This window comes from Hylobates moloch, unplaced genomic scaffold (genome assembly GCF_009828535.3).
Source record: "Hylobates moloch isolate HMO894 unplaced genomic scaffold, HMol_V3 SCAFFOLD_2, whole genome shotgun sequence".
Lineage (NCBI taxonomy): Eukaryota > Metazoa > Chordata > Mammalia > Primates > Hylobatidae > Hylobates > Hylobates moloch.
The window spans coordinates 29,578,369-29,593,994 of NW_026652277.1; the positions used below are offsets into that span (position 1 = coordinate 29,578,369).

Sequence of the window (15,626 nt, forward strand, 5' to 3'; positions counted from 1 at the left end):
AGCTGAATGTCACTAGAAATTTTTACAAGCTTTAGGAGAGGAAGAGTTTCGTTTAGGAAAATAATTATTTCAGATGATCTGAAGAAGGGTATTGGATGGAACCTATCCAATAGGCTTCAGAAACAAAAGAGGACCTGAGAGACAAGAATGAATCGTTTCCGACTGGTGGAGAAATTTGAGGATAATCTCCCTTGCTTGAAAAGCGGTGATTAAGATTGGCACTTGCTTACAGGAGTGAAAAACAGGTAAGGGGTGCGCGCGTCTTCACACACACAAGAGGAAATCCAGAGAAAAGGAAGACACAAACATAAAATGAGAATTAAATGAAATAGAATCACACTGCTGATAGAAGGGTTAAAAATCTAAAATACAACAAGAAGGGCAGGTGTTAAGCGATAAAGGGGGGCAGAACAAGTCTTTTATCCCGCCATTTAATTGGTCACCTTAAGAAAGAATCCTATCTTCCCACCGCAGCTGAGAAGACACTTCTAAGAGGTACAGCTAAAAGGTGGAGGACTGATAGACAACTTAGAGGTTGGTTTCAGGAACGATAAAATAAGCAATGGGCTGCGCGGCCTGCGCCGCGGAGTCCCGAGGAGCCTGAGCTGTGCTCCTCGCGCGGTGTCTCGTCATCTCCGGGAAGACTCGGCGCCTGGGTCCGCGCTCTCTGGGTAAGCCTTCCGGGAAGCTTTCCCGGGAGCTCGCTGGTCCTGGCCCCAGAAGCCTGCGGACCCACCCAGGGAGGATAAGCAGCTGAAAGGCCGCGCGGTGCCGCTCCGAGGCCGGGACGTGGGCCCATAGTCGGCCTGGCGCCACCTTTCCGGGAAAAGCCACGCGCACCCGGCATCGCACGCGGCTCTGCACCCGCGCCGCCGGACCTGAAACCCAGCGGAGGGCACACGGGGCTGCCGCTGCGGGCCCCGGACCAACCCACGCTTACTCCGGAGCCTGTACCGGCGCCGACGGGTCGGACCTCCCTGCGCGGAGTCGCCCCGCGTGTATGTGCGAATGGCGGGGCCGACTACACGCGGTGCTGCGCCCTGCGACCGGTTATCTGCAGTCAACGCAGCCTCCCGGCTCAGCCTGGGATGATGCGCGAATCGGGAACCCCAGAGCGCGGTGGCTAGACCAGGCTCCGCCGCCTCCCCCACAGCCCCTTTCCCAGTCGTTCAGACGGAGCCTGGTCGACTTCGCCGGAGACTGCCAGGTGAGAGGCCTCAGAGACACTAAGGGTAAAAATAAACCCAGCGCCAGCGGCGGGTACCCTGTAGGCCTGCTGGGCCGGAGACGCGAGCGAGGGCCCAGCCTTTTCTGTTTGTACACCCGGTGACGGGCGCGTGTCTGTTTACTGTTGTCAGGTGTTGGCGTGGGTTTTTCTTGCTTGCTTTTATTTTAGTTCTCAGATTAACCAGAGGGTGTTGCCTTTGTGGACTGGGTTAGCATCCTCGAGGTGCTAAGAATCATCATATGCTATTGACTGAAGAATATAACCTTAAGACAGCAGTAGCTGCTGTAAGAGATAAAGTAAAAAATCTCAGTAACTAAACATAATTCAGGCTTATTTCTCGTTCACGTCAAGTCTATTCACGTATTCAGCTGTTGGCCTTCTACTCAATTATTCAGGAACCCAAACTCCTTTTACATTATGGCTTTGCCATCCCCTAAGACCTTGGAGTCCTTAGTTTCCAGGCAACAGACAGAAAAAGAAAAGCTACTAGAGGATTGCATGAGGATTGTTTCTTATGGGTGAGGACTGGAAATCACATACTATTTATGTCCACATGCCATTGACCAAACTTCAGTCACATGCCACACTGACCTGCAAGTGAGACTGGAAATGTACTATGGACCCAGGCAGAAGAGTAAACGATTTTGGTAAACACATATCAGTCTCTGACCCTCCCTGAAAGGGCAGACTGCATCTTAGTCATCTTTGTTACTCTTGTGCCTAGCACACCATAGAAACTTGTTAAGGCTTTGGGAGGCCGAGGTGGGCATATCACCTGAGGTCAGGAGTTCGAGACCAGCCTAGCCAACATGGTGAAACCCCATCTCTACTAAAAATATAAAAATTAGCTGGGCATGGTGGTGCACGCCCGTAATTCCAGCTATTCAGGAGGCTGAGGCAGGAGAATCGCGTGAACCCAGGAGGCACAGGTTGCAGTGAGCCAAGATTGTGCCACTGCTCTCCAGCCTAGGTGACAGAGCAAGACTCCATCTCAAAAAAAAGGAAATGAAACTTGTTAAGGGATGGCGTTGTTATGTGTCTAAAGTTGAAACTTAACCATATTTCATTGTGATTGCTTAGGAATCATTTATCATCCTCTAACTAGATTACAAGACCTGAATATAGGAACTACTTAAGACCGTTCACTTCTGAATCCTCAGCTCAAGGACTGGGACGTAACAAGAGCTTAATAGCTCTTGTTTGTTGAATGAATGAATGAATCCTCAGAGAGGAAAACGAGGGAGACAGTTTGTCAATGTTGGAGTTAGGAAATACTGAGAAGGTGACATTTGAGTTAGATTTTGAATTTCTTCAAGTAGAAAAAGCAGAAATGAAACTCCAGGCAGCAGTAGTAGTGATATTTTATTGTTGTTGTTTTGTTTCATGAGTGGAAATTTGGAAAACAACCAAATGTTTATAAGTCCAACTTTTCTTAATTCAATATTCAAATATTACAATTTAACTTCAGGGTAGAGGAGGAGAAATACATAATCTTACAATCCAAATAATTTCTATTGATTAAAAGAATAGCAGTGAAAACCTTGGCATTAATTTTTAACTTTCTAAAATGTTATTTTCTGGACATTTTTGAGAAATTTCAATACAAAGGCGGTGTTCTGATCATTCATTGTCTATGATGATTTTGCACTGTATCAAGAAGCTAGAAAGAAACTAAAGTTTATAAGACAGAGGTTCCTCATCATCGCTGTTCATCAGGGCTTCTCAGGGATGGTTCTGCAACAAAATCACCTGTTATATTGGTTAGGATGCTTTTGGCTGCAAGTAACAGGATATTCAGCCAAAACTCCCTTCAAAAATACAGATGTACTTTGCTCATACATGAAGATGTTTGAAGGTAGGTAGATCCAGGATTTGTTCAGTAGCTCAATAATATCAGGGCTCTAGGTTGCTTTCTGTGTTCAGCTAATCTTGACTTTTCTTCATGGGTGAATGATGGCTGCTAGAATTGTCCCAAGAAACCCATCCACAATCCCAACTTCCCTTGCCTCTTTACCTGGTCATTTAAAGACAAAAAGAGGAGAGGATTTTCCTCCTCTCTCTCTGTCTTTATTAAGAAGGAAAATCTTACGTAATGTGCCCCAATAGTCTTGCCTACAAATTCCAATGGCAAGAAATGAATCATGCTCAGTCCTCAGCCAATAAGTGGCAAAGAGGAATGGTGTTACAGAGATTGATTTACACCAATAATGACTTATCCCTAGGGCTGGAGAAGGGTCCCACTGGCACACCTGAACACTTGGCATTTAGACAGGCCGTAAGTCATGTCTGTCCCACTTGGGGTAGATTCAGTCTCTGTAGATTCTGATTTTAGTGGGCCTAGAAATAATATTTTAAACTTTTAGTAAATATATTTCACTTTGGTGAGGAGAGAGAATAGAAAGAATGAAAGCAAGTACTAGGTCCCTTATGTAGGGGTAATTTCCCTTTATTCTTATCTCATTATATAGTGTTTTCCTTCATGAGTCAATGAAATTACTAAATCAATTAACCAAATAAAATAGCGATTGTTTTCCTTTGGTAACTTGGCCCCATGTATTTGACACGCCTAAGTCTTTCAGATAAGGTGGTTCTCATTAAGGGAAACACTGTTAGTCATTTTAGTAATTAATTGTCTAAGAAAGTGTTAAGCCCTACTCTGAGCCTGATCTGAATTCCTCGTTGCTGGGTAGGGCTCCTTTTGGGAAATAAGCATTAGATCAGTGTTGATAAGCAAATACAGAAACTGGAATGTTTCTGTATGTTCTGTGTATAAATACTATATGAGACTCAGAACCTACACATTCAACACATGAATGGATGAACACAAAGGTAGGAGATTGTTGTTATTATGATCATTATAGAGTATCGAACAATCATAGTGATGCTCTTTCAAAGGCATGAATACAACCCAGAGTACTCTAGCAATGTCTTAGTCCATTTTTGTTACTATAACAAAATACCACAAACTAAATAATTTATAAATAATCAAATTTATTTCTCACAGTTCTGGAGGCTGGGAAGTCCTAGGTCAAGGTGCCAATTAGATTTGATGTCTGTTACACACTTGATCTCTGCTTGCGAGATGGTGCCTTCTTGCCATGTCTTCTTCACATGGAGGAAGAGACTAATGCTGTGTTCTCAGATGGTGGAAGGGAAAGAGCCAAAGGGACTAGGCTGCTCCCTTCGACCTCTTTTTTTTTTTTTTTTTTTCCATAATTTTTTTTATTATACTTTAGGGTTTTAGGGTACATGTGCACAATGTGCAGGTTTGTTACATATGTATCCATGTGCCATGTTGATTTCCTGCACCCATTAACTCATCATTTAGCATTAGGTGTATCTCCTAATGCTGTCCCTCCCCCCTCCCCCCACCCCACAACAGTCCCCGGAGTGTGATGTTCCCCTTCCTGTGTCCATGAGTTCTCATTGTTCAATTCCCACCTATGAGTGAGAACATGCGGTGTTTGGTTTTTTGTCCTTGCGATAGTTTACTGAGAATGATGTTTTCCAGTTTCATCCATGTCCCTACAAAGGACACGAACTCATCATTTTTTATGGCTGCATAGTATTCCATGGTGTATATGTGCCACATTTTCTTAATCCAGTCTATCGTTGTTGGACATTTGGGTTGGTTCCAACTCTTTGCTATTGTGAATAGTGCTGCAATAAACATACGTGTGCATGTGTCTTTATAGCAGCATGAGTTATAGTCCTTTGGGTATATACCCAGTAATGGGATGGCTGGGTCAAATGGTATTTCTAGTTCGAGATCTCTGAGGAATCGCCACACTGACTTCCACAATGGTTGAACTAGTTTACAGTCCCACCAACAGTGTAAAAGTGTTCCTATTTCTCCACATCCTCTCCAGCACCTGTTGTTTCCTGATTTTTTAATGATGGCCATTCTAACTGGTGTGAGATGGTATCTCACTGTGGTTTTGATTTGCATTTCTCTGATGGCCAGTGATGATGAGCATTTCTTCATGTGTTTTCTGGCTGCATAAATGTCTTCTTTTCAGAAGTGTCTGTTCATGTCCTCTGCCCACTTTTTGATGGGGTTGTTTGTTTTTTTCTTGTAAATTTGTTTGAGTTCATTGTAGATTCTGGATATTAGCCCTTTGTCAGATGAGTAGGTTGCAAAAATTTTCTCCCATTCTGTAGGTTGCCTGTTCACTCTGATGATAGTTTCTTTTGCTGTGCAGAAGCTCTTTAGTTTAATGAGATCCCATTTGTCGATTTTGGCTTTTGTTGCCATTGCTTTTGGTGTTTTAGACATGAAGTCCTTGCCCACGCCTATGTCCTGAATGGTATTGCCTAGGTTTTCTTGTAGGATTTTAATGGTTTTAGGTCTAACATATAAGTCTTTAATCCATCTTGAATTAATTTTTGTATAAGGTGTAAGGAAGGGATCCAGTTGCAGCTTTCTACATATGGCTAGCCAGTTTTCCCAGCACCATTTATTAAATAGGGAATCCTTTCCCCATTTCCTGTTTTTGTCAGGTTTGTCAAAGATCAGATAGTTGTAGATATGCGGCATCATTTCTGAGGGCTCTGTTCTGTTCCATTGATCTATGTCTCTGTTGTGGTACCAGTACCACGCTGTTTTGGTTACTGTAGCCTTGTAGTATAGTTTAAAGTCAGGCAGCGTGATGCCTCCAGCTTTGTTCTTTTGGCTTAGGATTGACTTGGCAATGCGGGCTCTTTTTTGGTTCCATATGAACTTTAAAGTAGTTTTTTCCAATTCTGTGAAGAAAGTCATTGGTAGCTTGATGGGGATGGCATTGAATCTATAAATTACCTTGGGCAGTATGGCCATTTTCACGATATTGATTCTTCCAACCCATGAGCATGGAATGTTCTTCCATTTGTTTGTATCCTCTTTTATTTCATTGAGCAGTGGTTTGTAGTTCTCCTTGAAGAGGTCCTTCACATCCCTTGTAAGTTGGATTCCTAGGTATTTTATTCTCTTTGAAGCAATTGTGAATGAGAGTTCACTCATGATTTGGCTCTCTGTTTGTCTGTTATTGGTGTACAAGAATGCTTGTGATTTTTGTACATTAATTTTGTATCCTGGGACTTTGCTGAAGTTGCTAATCAGCTTAAGGAGATTTTGGGCTGAGACAATGGGGTTTTCTAGATATACAATCATGTCATCTGCAAACAGGGATAATTTGACTTCCTCTTTTCCTAGTTGAATACCCTTTATTTCCTTCTCCTGCCTGATTGCTCTGGCCAGAACTTCCAGCACTATGTTGAATAGGAGCGGTGAGAGAGGGCATCCCTGTCTTGTGCCAGTTTTCAGAGGGAATGCTTCCAGTTTTTGCCCATTCAGTATGATATTGGCTGTGGGTTTGTCATAGATAGCTCTTATTATTTTGAGATACGTCTCATCAATACCTAATTTATTGAGAGTTTTTAGCATGAAGGGTTGTTGAATTTTGTCAAAGGCCTTTTCTGCATCTATTGAGATAATCATGTGGTTTTTGTCTTTGGTTCTGTTTATATGCTGGATTACATTTATTGATTTGCATATGTTGAACCAGCCTTGCATCCCAGGGATGAAGCCCACTTGATCATGGTGGATAAGCTTTTTGATGTGCTGCTGGATTCGGTTTGCCAGTATTTTATTGAGGATTTTTGCATCAATGTTCATCAAGGATATTGGTCTGAAATTCTCTTTTTTGGTTATGTCTCTGCCAGGTTTTGGTATCAGGATGATGCTGGCTTCATAAAATGTGTTAGGGAGGATTCCCTCTTTTTCTATCGATTGGAATAGTTTCAGAAGGAATGGTACCAGTTCCTCCTTGTACCTCTGGTAGAATTCAGCTGTGAATCCATCAGGTCCTGGACTCTTTTTGGTTGGTAAGCTATTGATTATTGCCACAATTTCAGAACCTGTTATTGGTCTATTCAGAGATTCAACTTCTTCCTGGTTTAGTCTTGGGAGGGTGTATTTGTCGAGGAATTTATCCATTTCTTCTAGATTTTCTAGTTTATTTGCATAGAGGTGTTTGTAGTATTCTCTGATGGTAGATTGTATTTCTGTGGGATCGGTGGTGATATCCCCTTTTTCGTTTTTTATTGCATCTATTTGATTCTTCTCTCTTTTCTTCTTTATTAGTCTTGCTAGCGGTCCATCAATTTTGTTGATCTTTTCAAAAAACCAGCTCCTGGATTCATTAATTTTTTGAAGGGTTTTTTGTGTCTCTATTTCCTTCAGTTCTGCTCTGATTTTAGTTATTTCTAGCCTTCTGCTAGCTTTTGAATGTGTTTGCTCTTGCTTTTCTAGTTCTTTTAATTGTGATGTTAGGGTGTCAATTTTGGATCTTTCCTGCTTTCTCTTGTGGGCATTTAGTGCTATAAATTTCCCTCTACACACTGCTTTGAATGTGTCCCAGAGATTCTGGTATGTTGTATCTTTGTTCTCGTTGGTTTCAAAGAACATCTTTATTTCTGCCTTCATTTCATTATGTACCCAATAGTCATTCAGGAGCAGGTTGTTCAGTTTCCATGTAGTTGAGCGGTTTTGAGTGAGTTTCTTAATCCTGAGTTCTAGTTTGATTGCACTGTGGTCTGAGAGACAGTTTGTTATAATTTCTGTTCTTTTACATTTGCTGAGGAGAGCTTTACTTCCAACTATGTGGTCAATTTTGGAATAGGTGTGGTGTGGTGCTGAAAAAAATGTATATTCTGTTGACTTGGGGTGGAGAGTTCTGTAGATGTCTATTAGGTCCACTTTATGTAGAGCTGAGTTCAATTCCTGGATATCCTTATTAACTTTCTGTCTCGTTGATCTGTCTAATGCTGACAGTGGGGTGTTAAAATCTCCCATTATTATTGTGTGGGAGTTTAAGTCCCTTTGTAGGTCACTCAGGACTTGCTTTATGAATCTGGGTGCTCCTGTGTTGGGTGCATATATATTTAGGATAGTTAGCTCTTCTTGTTGAATTGATCCCTTTACCATTATGTAATGGCCTTCTTTGTCTCTTTTGATCTTTGTTGGTTTAAAGTCTATTTTATCAGAGACTAGGATTGCAACCCCTGCCTTTTTTTGTTTTCCAGTTGCTTGATAGATCTTCCTCCATCCCTTTATTTTGAGCCTATGTGTGTCTCTGCACGTGAGATGGGTTTCCTGAATACCGCACACTGATGGGTCCTGACTCCTTATCCAGTTTGCCAGTCTGTGTCTTTTGATTGGAGCATTTAGCCCATTTACATTTAATGTTAATATTGTTATGTGTGAATCTGATCCTGTCATTATGATGTTAGTTGGTTATTTTGCTCGTTAGTTGCTATTGTTTCTTCCTAGGATCGATGGTCTTTACAATTTGGCATGTTTTTGCAGTGGCTGGTACCGGTTGTTCCTTTCCATGTTTAGTGCTTCCTTCAGGAGCTCTTTTAGGGCAGGCCTGGTGGTGACAAAATCACTCAGCGTTTGCTTGTCTGTAAAGTATTTTATTTCTCCTTCACTTATGAAGCTTAGTTTGGCGGGATAGCAAATTCTGGGTTGAAAATTCTTTTCTTTAAGAATGTTGAATATCGGCCCCCACTCTCTTCTGGCTTGTAGAGTTTCTGCTGAGAGATCAGCTGTTAGTCTGATGGGCTTCCCTTTGTGGGTAACCCGACCTTTCTCTCTGGCTGCCCTTAACATTTTTTCCTTCATTTCAACTTTGGTGAATCTGACAATTATGTGTCTTGGAGTTGCCCTTCTCGAGGAGTATCTTTGTGGCGTTCTCTGTATTTCCTGAATCTGAATGCTGGCCTGCCTTGCTAGATTGGGGAAGTTCTCCTGGATAATATCTTGCAGAGTGTTTTCCAACTTGGTTCCATTCTCCCCATCATTTTCAGGTACACCAATCAGACGTAGGTTTGGTCTTTTCACATAGTCCCAAATTTCTTGGAGGCTTTGTTCATTTCTTTTTATTCTTTTTTCTCTAAACTTCCCTTCTCTCTTCATTTCATTCATTTCATCTTCCATCAGTGATACCCTTCTTCCAGTTGATCGCATCTGCTACTGAGGCTTCTGCAATCTTCACGTAGTTCTCGAAACTTGGCTTTCAGCTCCCTCAGCTCCTTTAAGCCCTTCTCTGCATTGGTTATTCTAGTTATCCATTCTTCTAATATTTTTTCAAAGTTTTTAACTTCTTTGCTATTGTTTTGAATTTCCTCTCGTAGCTCAGAGTAGTTTGATCGTCTGAAGCCTTCTTCTCTCAACTCATCAAAGTCATCCTCCATCCAGCTTTGTTCCGTTGCTGGTGAGGAACTGCGTTCCTTTGGAGGAGGAGAGGTGCTCTGTTTTTTAGAGTTTCCAGTTTTTCTGCTCTGTTTTTTCCCCATCTTTGTGGTTTTATCTACTTTTTGTCTTCGATGATGGTGATGTACAGGTGAGTTTTTGGTGTGGATGTCCTTTCTGTTTGTTAGTTTTCCTTCTACCAGACAGGACCCTCAGCTGCAGGTCTGTTGGAGTTTACTAGAGGTCCACTCCAGACCCTGTTTGGCTGGGTGTCAGCAGCGGTGGCTGCAGAACAGCGGATTTTCGTGAGACCACAAATTCAGCTGTCTGATAGTTCGTCTGAAAGTTTTGTCTCAGAGGAGTACCCAGTTGAATGAGGTGTCAGTCTGTCCCTACTGGGGGGGTGCCTCCCAGTTAGGCTGCTCAGGGGTGAGGGACCCACTTTAGGAGGCAGTCTGTCCGTTCTCAGATCTCCAGCTGCGTGCTGGGAGAACCACTACTCTCTTCAAAGCTGTCAGTCAGACAGGGACCTTTAAGTCTGTGGAGGTTCTTGCTGAGTTTTTGTTTGTCTGTGCCCTGCCCCCAGAGGTGGAGCCTACAGAGGCAGGCAGGCCTCCTTGAGCTGTGGTGGGCTCCACCCAGTTCAAGCTTCCTGGCTGTTTTGTTTACCTAAGCAAGCCTGGGCAATGGCGGGCGCCCCTCCCCCAGCCTCGCTGCCGCCTTGTAGCTTGATCTCAGACTGCTGTGCTAGCAATCAGCGAGACTCCGTGGGCACAGGACCCTCCGAGCCAGGTGCGGGACACAATCTCCTAGTGTGCCGTTTTCCAGGCCCGTTGGAAAAGCGCAGTATTGGGGTGGGACTGACCCGATATTCCAGGTGCCGTCTGTTTCCCCTTTCTTTGACTAGGAAAGGGAACTCCCTGACCCCTTGCGCTTCCCGAGTGAGGCAATGCCTCGCCCTGCTTCGGCTCGCGCACAGTGCGCTTCACCAACTGTCCTGCACCCACTGTTAGGCACTCCCTAGTGAGATGAAACCGGTACCTCAAGCAGAAATGCAGAAATCACCAGTCTTCGGTGTCACTGGGGCTGGGAGCTGGATACCGGAGCTGTTCCTATTCGGCCATCTTGGCTCCACCCCCCTCGACCTCTTTTATAAGAGCACTAGTCCCATTCATGAGGGTTGAGTGCTAGTGACTTAATCACTTCCCCAAAGTACCTCCCTCTTAATACCATCACCTTGGCAGTTACATTCCAAAATCTGAATTTTGGAGGGACACAAACATTCAAGCCATAGCAAGCAATACATGTAAATTCTCCATAAGATTACTCCTTTAAATGTCAGCCTATCCAAATCACAGGCAGCAAATAGCAAGAATAAAAAGTCTTTATCCGTATCTTTTAGCAGTAACTGAAATGATAGCAGTAAGTCTATTTTACTTGACTGAGAGCCTACGGACATTTGCAAGTTGATAGTTCCTTTATTTCTTCTGGAATATTACAGAAAGTACTTGTAAACATTTAGATTAGTAAGATAATTTGAAAAAGAGAACATTTAACAAATATCTCTCTATGTGAAAACATATTTACAGAAGTGGTTTCCAAAGTATGCTCCACTTGCCAGAAGGAACAGGGGTGAGTAGACAGGGCTCCTGCAGTACCACCTTATTCGTTCCATTTGTAGGATTTAAGGATTAGGTTTCTTTTGATGAAAGATATTTGACATAAAGATATGAAGACCAGGGCCGGGTGCGGTGGCTCACGCCTGTAATCCCAGCACTTTGGGAGGCCAAGGCGGGCAGATCACGAGGTCAGGAGTTTGAGACCAGCCTGGCCAACATGGTGAAACCCCGTCTCTACTAAAAATAGAAAAATTAGCTGGGCATGGTGGCCGGCACCTGTAATCCCAGCTACTCGGGAGGCTGAGGCAGGAGAATAGCTTGAAACCGGAAGGCGGAGGTTGCAGTGAGCTGAGATCTCGCCACTGCACTCCAGCCTGGGCAAAAGAGCGAAACTCCGCCTCAAAAAAAAAAAACATGAAAACCAAACTTGAAAATTTTGAAAACCACTGCTGTTGGTGATTCTGGGCAGTTACTCATCTTCTTTGAAAAATCACAACTACAAAAAATGATTTTAAATTGTGGCAGGTGGAATTAAGTTACCTCAAATCAAACCACCAGACTGTATCTATGAAAAATATTACCAAGAAATGTGGTACCATTTTCTTTTCTCTAAAGCTTTAGGAATTGCGTAGATTATTTTTAAATGTATTTAAAATTAGGGCCAGGCAGGGTGGCTCACATCTCTAATCCCAGCACTTTAGGAGGCCAAGGCCGGTGGATCACTTGAGGTCAGGAGTTTGAGACCATTCTGGCCAACATAGTGAAAGCCATCCCTATTAAAAATACAAAAATTAGCCAGGCGCTGTGGCTCACGCCTGTAATCCCAACACTTTGGGAGGCCAAGGCGGGTGGATCATGAGGTCAAGAGATCGAGACCATCCTGGCCAACATGGTGAAACCCCGTCTCTACTAAAAATACAAAACTTAGCCAGGGATGGTGGCACGCACCTGTAGTCCCAGCTACTCGGGAGGCTGAAGCAGGAGAATCACTTGAACCCGGGAGGTGGAGGTTGCAGTGAGCTGAGATCGTGCCATTGCACTTCAGCCTAGTGACAGAGTGAGACTCCGTCTAAAAAAAAAAAAATACAAAAATTAGCCAGGCATGGTGGCGCATGCCTCTAGTCCTAGCTACTCAGGAGGCCGAGTCAGGAGAATCACTTGAACCCAGGAGGCGGAGGTTGCAGTGAGCCAAGATCATGCCACTGAACTCCAGCCTGGGTGACAGAGCGAGAATCCATCTCAAAAAACAAAACAAAACAAAACAAAAATATATATATATATGTATATTAAATTACATAAGAAAATCCTATTAAATCTGAATAATGTAGAAAATAAAAGTGAAAGTCCAGCCACTTCTCTTCCATTTCCCTTCCCAAAGGCAACTGCTGTTAAAGGATTTTTTTTTCTGTTTCCTTCTTAACAGGTACATATACCAAATTGCTTATATTCTTGATCTTTTAAGGACAGTTCTTTCAAGTGGGGAGAAAAGGTTAAGAAACTTTTTTCTTTTTTATTTTTTTATACAGAGTCTTGCTCTGTCGCCCCCACTATAAATGACTCTTAGATTGCTGTCCTTTTCATCTCTTTCACTGTCATCACTTGTCACTAATGCTGCTCTCAGTTTGCCTCTATCACAGCACTCTCTTCCTGAATTTTAATATTTAACACCTAATCTTCTGAGGGTTTGAAAAAGAAAGGAGCAAAGTCATTAGAATTGTTTTCAAAATAAGGGCCGGGCATGGTGGCTCACGCCTGTAATCCCAGCGTTTTGGGAGGCCTAGGCAGGTGGATCACTGAGGTCAGGAGTTGGAGACCAGCCTTGCTGACATGGCGAAACCCCATCTCTACTAAAAATACAAAAAATTAGCCAGGCGAGGTGGCGGGCACCTGTAATCCCAGCTACTCAGAAGGCTGAGGCAGGAGAGTCTCTTGAACCCAGGAGGCAGAGGTTTCAGTGAGCTGGGATCATGCCACTACACTCTAGCCTGGGCAACAGAGGGAGACTTCATCTCAAAAATCAGACAAACAAACCAAACAAAATAAGGGTTAATGGGCTCTGCGTGAGTCCTTAAGAACCTCTCTATGAGTAAGGAGAATAAACTTTCTAATAAGCATTTCATGACATTTTTTATGGCCCTTCAAAGGTCATTTTTGTAATTTCAAGACCCGATGACTATGAATAATAAATACCATGAACATGGTCACTTTAAGTAAAGCTAACATGTTTGAAATTTTCCTAAATTTAAGTGGGTTCCTGAAATGAGACATGCGTTTTAAATGGTCTTTTAGAAATGGAAACACAGCAGACAGCAAACAAATACAGGTGACTCATTGTAAGATCTCTTACTGGGCTTATTAAAAGACTTGTATTTCATTTTACCCTTTATTTCTGCAGTACCTTTCTGATCATGTATAAGTACTTTGGTATTTATGGTTGAGAGTATTGGAGAATAGGGAACTTTTCTGGAATGTAAAATTATATAAATTCCCACAGATGGCATAACATGCCAAGTTGTGATTGTTTATATTTAAAAGGACCCCATAATAACATTGATAAAACTTGCTCGCAAAGGCTTCATTTTAACCAATAGTTTTTGTCTACTAAAAATAATAATTTCTAATTCATGACTATTTAAAAATAATTTTTGTAAGTGGTGGAATTGGCTGATTTTGAGAATTTGATGAAAGAGGTAATTCTAGTGGTACTGCCAAAGAATTTCCATGTAATTCTCCTAATGAGAAAGGTGAAGAAATGAATGTTACATCCACCTGATCAAGAAGTGGGCCTCAAAAACAGATGAAAAATCATGACCAAATAAAATCTATGGGATTAAGTAGTAAATTCTTCAAGGTTGAGGTGACTTTTTCTTGCTTAATAGGGAAAGCAAAATGATTCTTAAAGATTCTTCTTATGATAATCAGGAAGAAGGAATATGCATGGTTAGCAATAACCAACACTATTGAATGCCAACTGTGCATAGTTAGAACTATTCTTGTCTCCATTTCATAAATAAGAAATTAATCACAAAGAGGTTAAGCAATTTGGTATAGATGGACTTCAAACTCAGGCTTATCCAAATCCGAACCCAGCCCATCTTGTCAGTTACCATATTTGGGGTCATTCACTTCAGAAGGTAAAGGCCAAGTGCTGTGGTTTGAGATACGGTATCCTAACTCTTTAACCTCATCTCTCATTACTGTCAGCCTCCTGCCACAAGCTCCAGCAGTTTCCCCTCACACACCACTGGCTTTCATGTCTCCATGCCTTTAAGACAAGTGTTCTCTGAGTCTAACATTTTCTGGTCAAGTGACTTTTTTATTATCAGTCTAAATTTTGAAATAAGTTTTTTAATTTAAAAAATTATATATACAAACATATATACACATATGTATATATCATTATATAAACGTATTTATTATAAATTGTATATAATGAAAAACAAACTAAAGGTTTTTTTGAGATGGCACTCTGGTTACCATTGTGTTTTGTAAGTAGGAAAAATGGGGGTGGTGGTGGTGAAAAGATTATGATGTTCTTTGAAATTTTAAATGCAAATTTCTTGGCACTTCATTGAACAGAGAAAATGATTCCTTGAGGGAGGGGTCCTGTCTAATTCATCCTTGTCTTTATGTCTAGCATAGTGCCTGGAACACATTAGGCACTTTGATATGTGTTGAATTAGATTTTCCCTTCTCTTACATAATTTTCTCTTTGATTCTACCACAAGTTTGTAGTGTGTACCTCTATCAAGATACTCATTGTACTTGTTGCATTAGGAGTAAGTTTCCTTACTAGTTAAAAAAGAAGAAAAAACTTGATTAATGGTGGTTTAAACAGTTACCCCAATGCTTGGCGTCCAAGGCTGATGGAGCAACTGGAAGATGTCGTCAAGGAACCAGCTTCTCCTATCTTACTTATCTACTATCCTAAGTAGAGGGCTTTTATTCTCATGCTTGAAAGATGTCTGCTGCCCTTCCAGGCACTGTATCTACATTCTAGGAAGGAGAAAGGGAAATGTTAGAGGACAAAGAGTACAAAGTATTATCCTCTAAAGGCCTCCCCCAAAACTCCCACCTAAATCTCATATGTAGAACTGTGACATACGGCCACCTCTACCTGCAGAAGTGGCTAGGAACTGGAGTACTGTATTTGCCTTGTAGCCTGTATAGCATGGAAAGCCAAGGGAGAATGGGTTGAAGTGAGTGTTTATTGAGCCAATCAGTAGTCTTACAGGTTTTCTTAGTTATTTGGTATAAATTTATTTTTCCTGGTATATGATAAGTCAATGGAAAACAAACAATATGTTTTGGTAATTTTTGAATTGCCCACAATGACTAAAAAGTGACTACCATAGCACTTATCATAGTGTCTGAGACATTGTGGCTACTCAGTCAATTGTGCTGTATTTTTAAACTTTAATTTAGAAATAAGAACCAGGCAGGAGTTAGTGACTCTAGATTCTCCGAAAAGGATGGAATCCAGAGATTTCCGTTTAGTGACTCATTCCTCATATCAACATTGGAAAGTTACCTGGAGCCTTCCTGC

The 15,626-nt window shown here is 41.9% G+C and overlaps 1 protein-coding gene across 7 annotated transcripts in view; it reads left to right on the forward strand.

The window, feature by feature from the left end:
• The first annotated feature begins 71 nt into the window (after nucleotides 1-71).
• Nucleotides 72-15,626, forward strand: part of SLC9B2 (solute carrier family 9 member B2) — a 60,821-nt gene continuing 45,266 nt past the window's right edge. For 2 of the 7 annotated variants that reach the window (XM_032175963.2, XM_032176161.2), the window contains exon 1: nucleotides 72-245. The gene's annotated coding sequence lies outside the window, so the exon portion shown is untranslated. Of the gene's footprint in view, nucleotides 246-452; nucleotides 1,208-15,626 lie in introns of those variants that run through there. The other 5 variants (XM_032175797.2, XM_058432538.1, XM_058432543.1 and 2 more) reach the window with 4 other exon arrangements.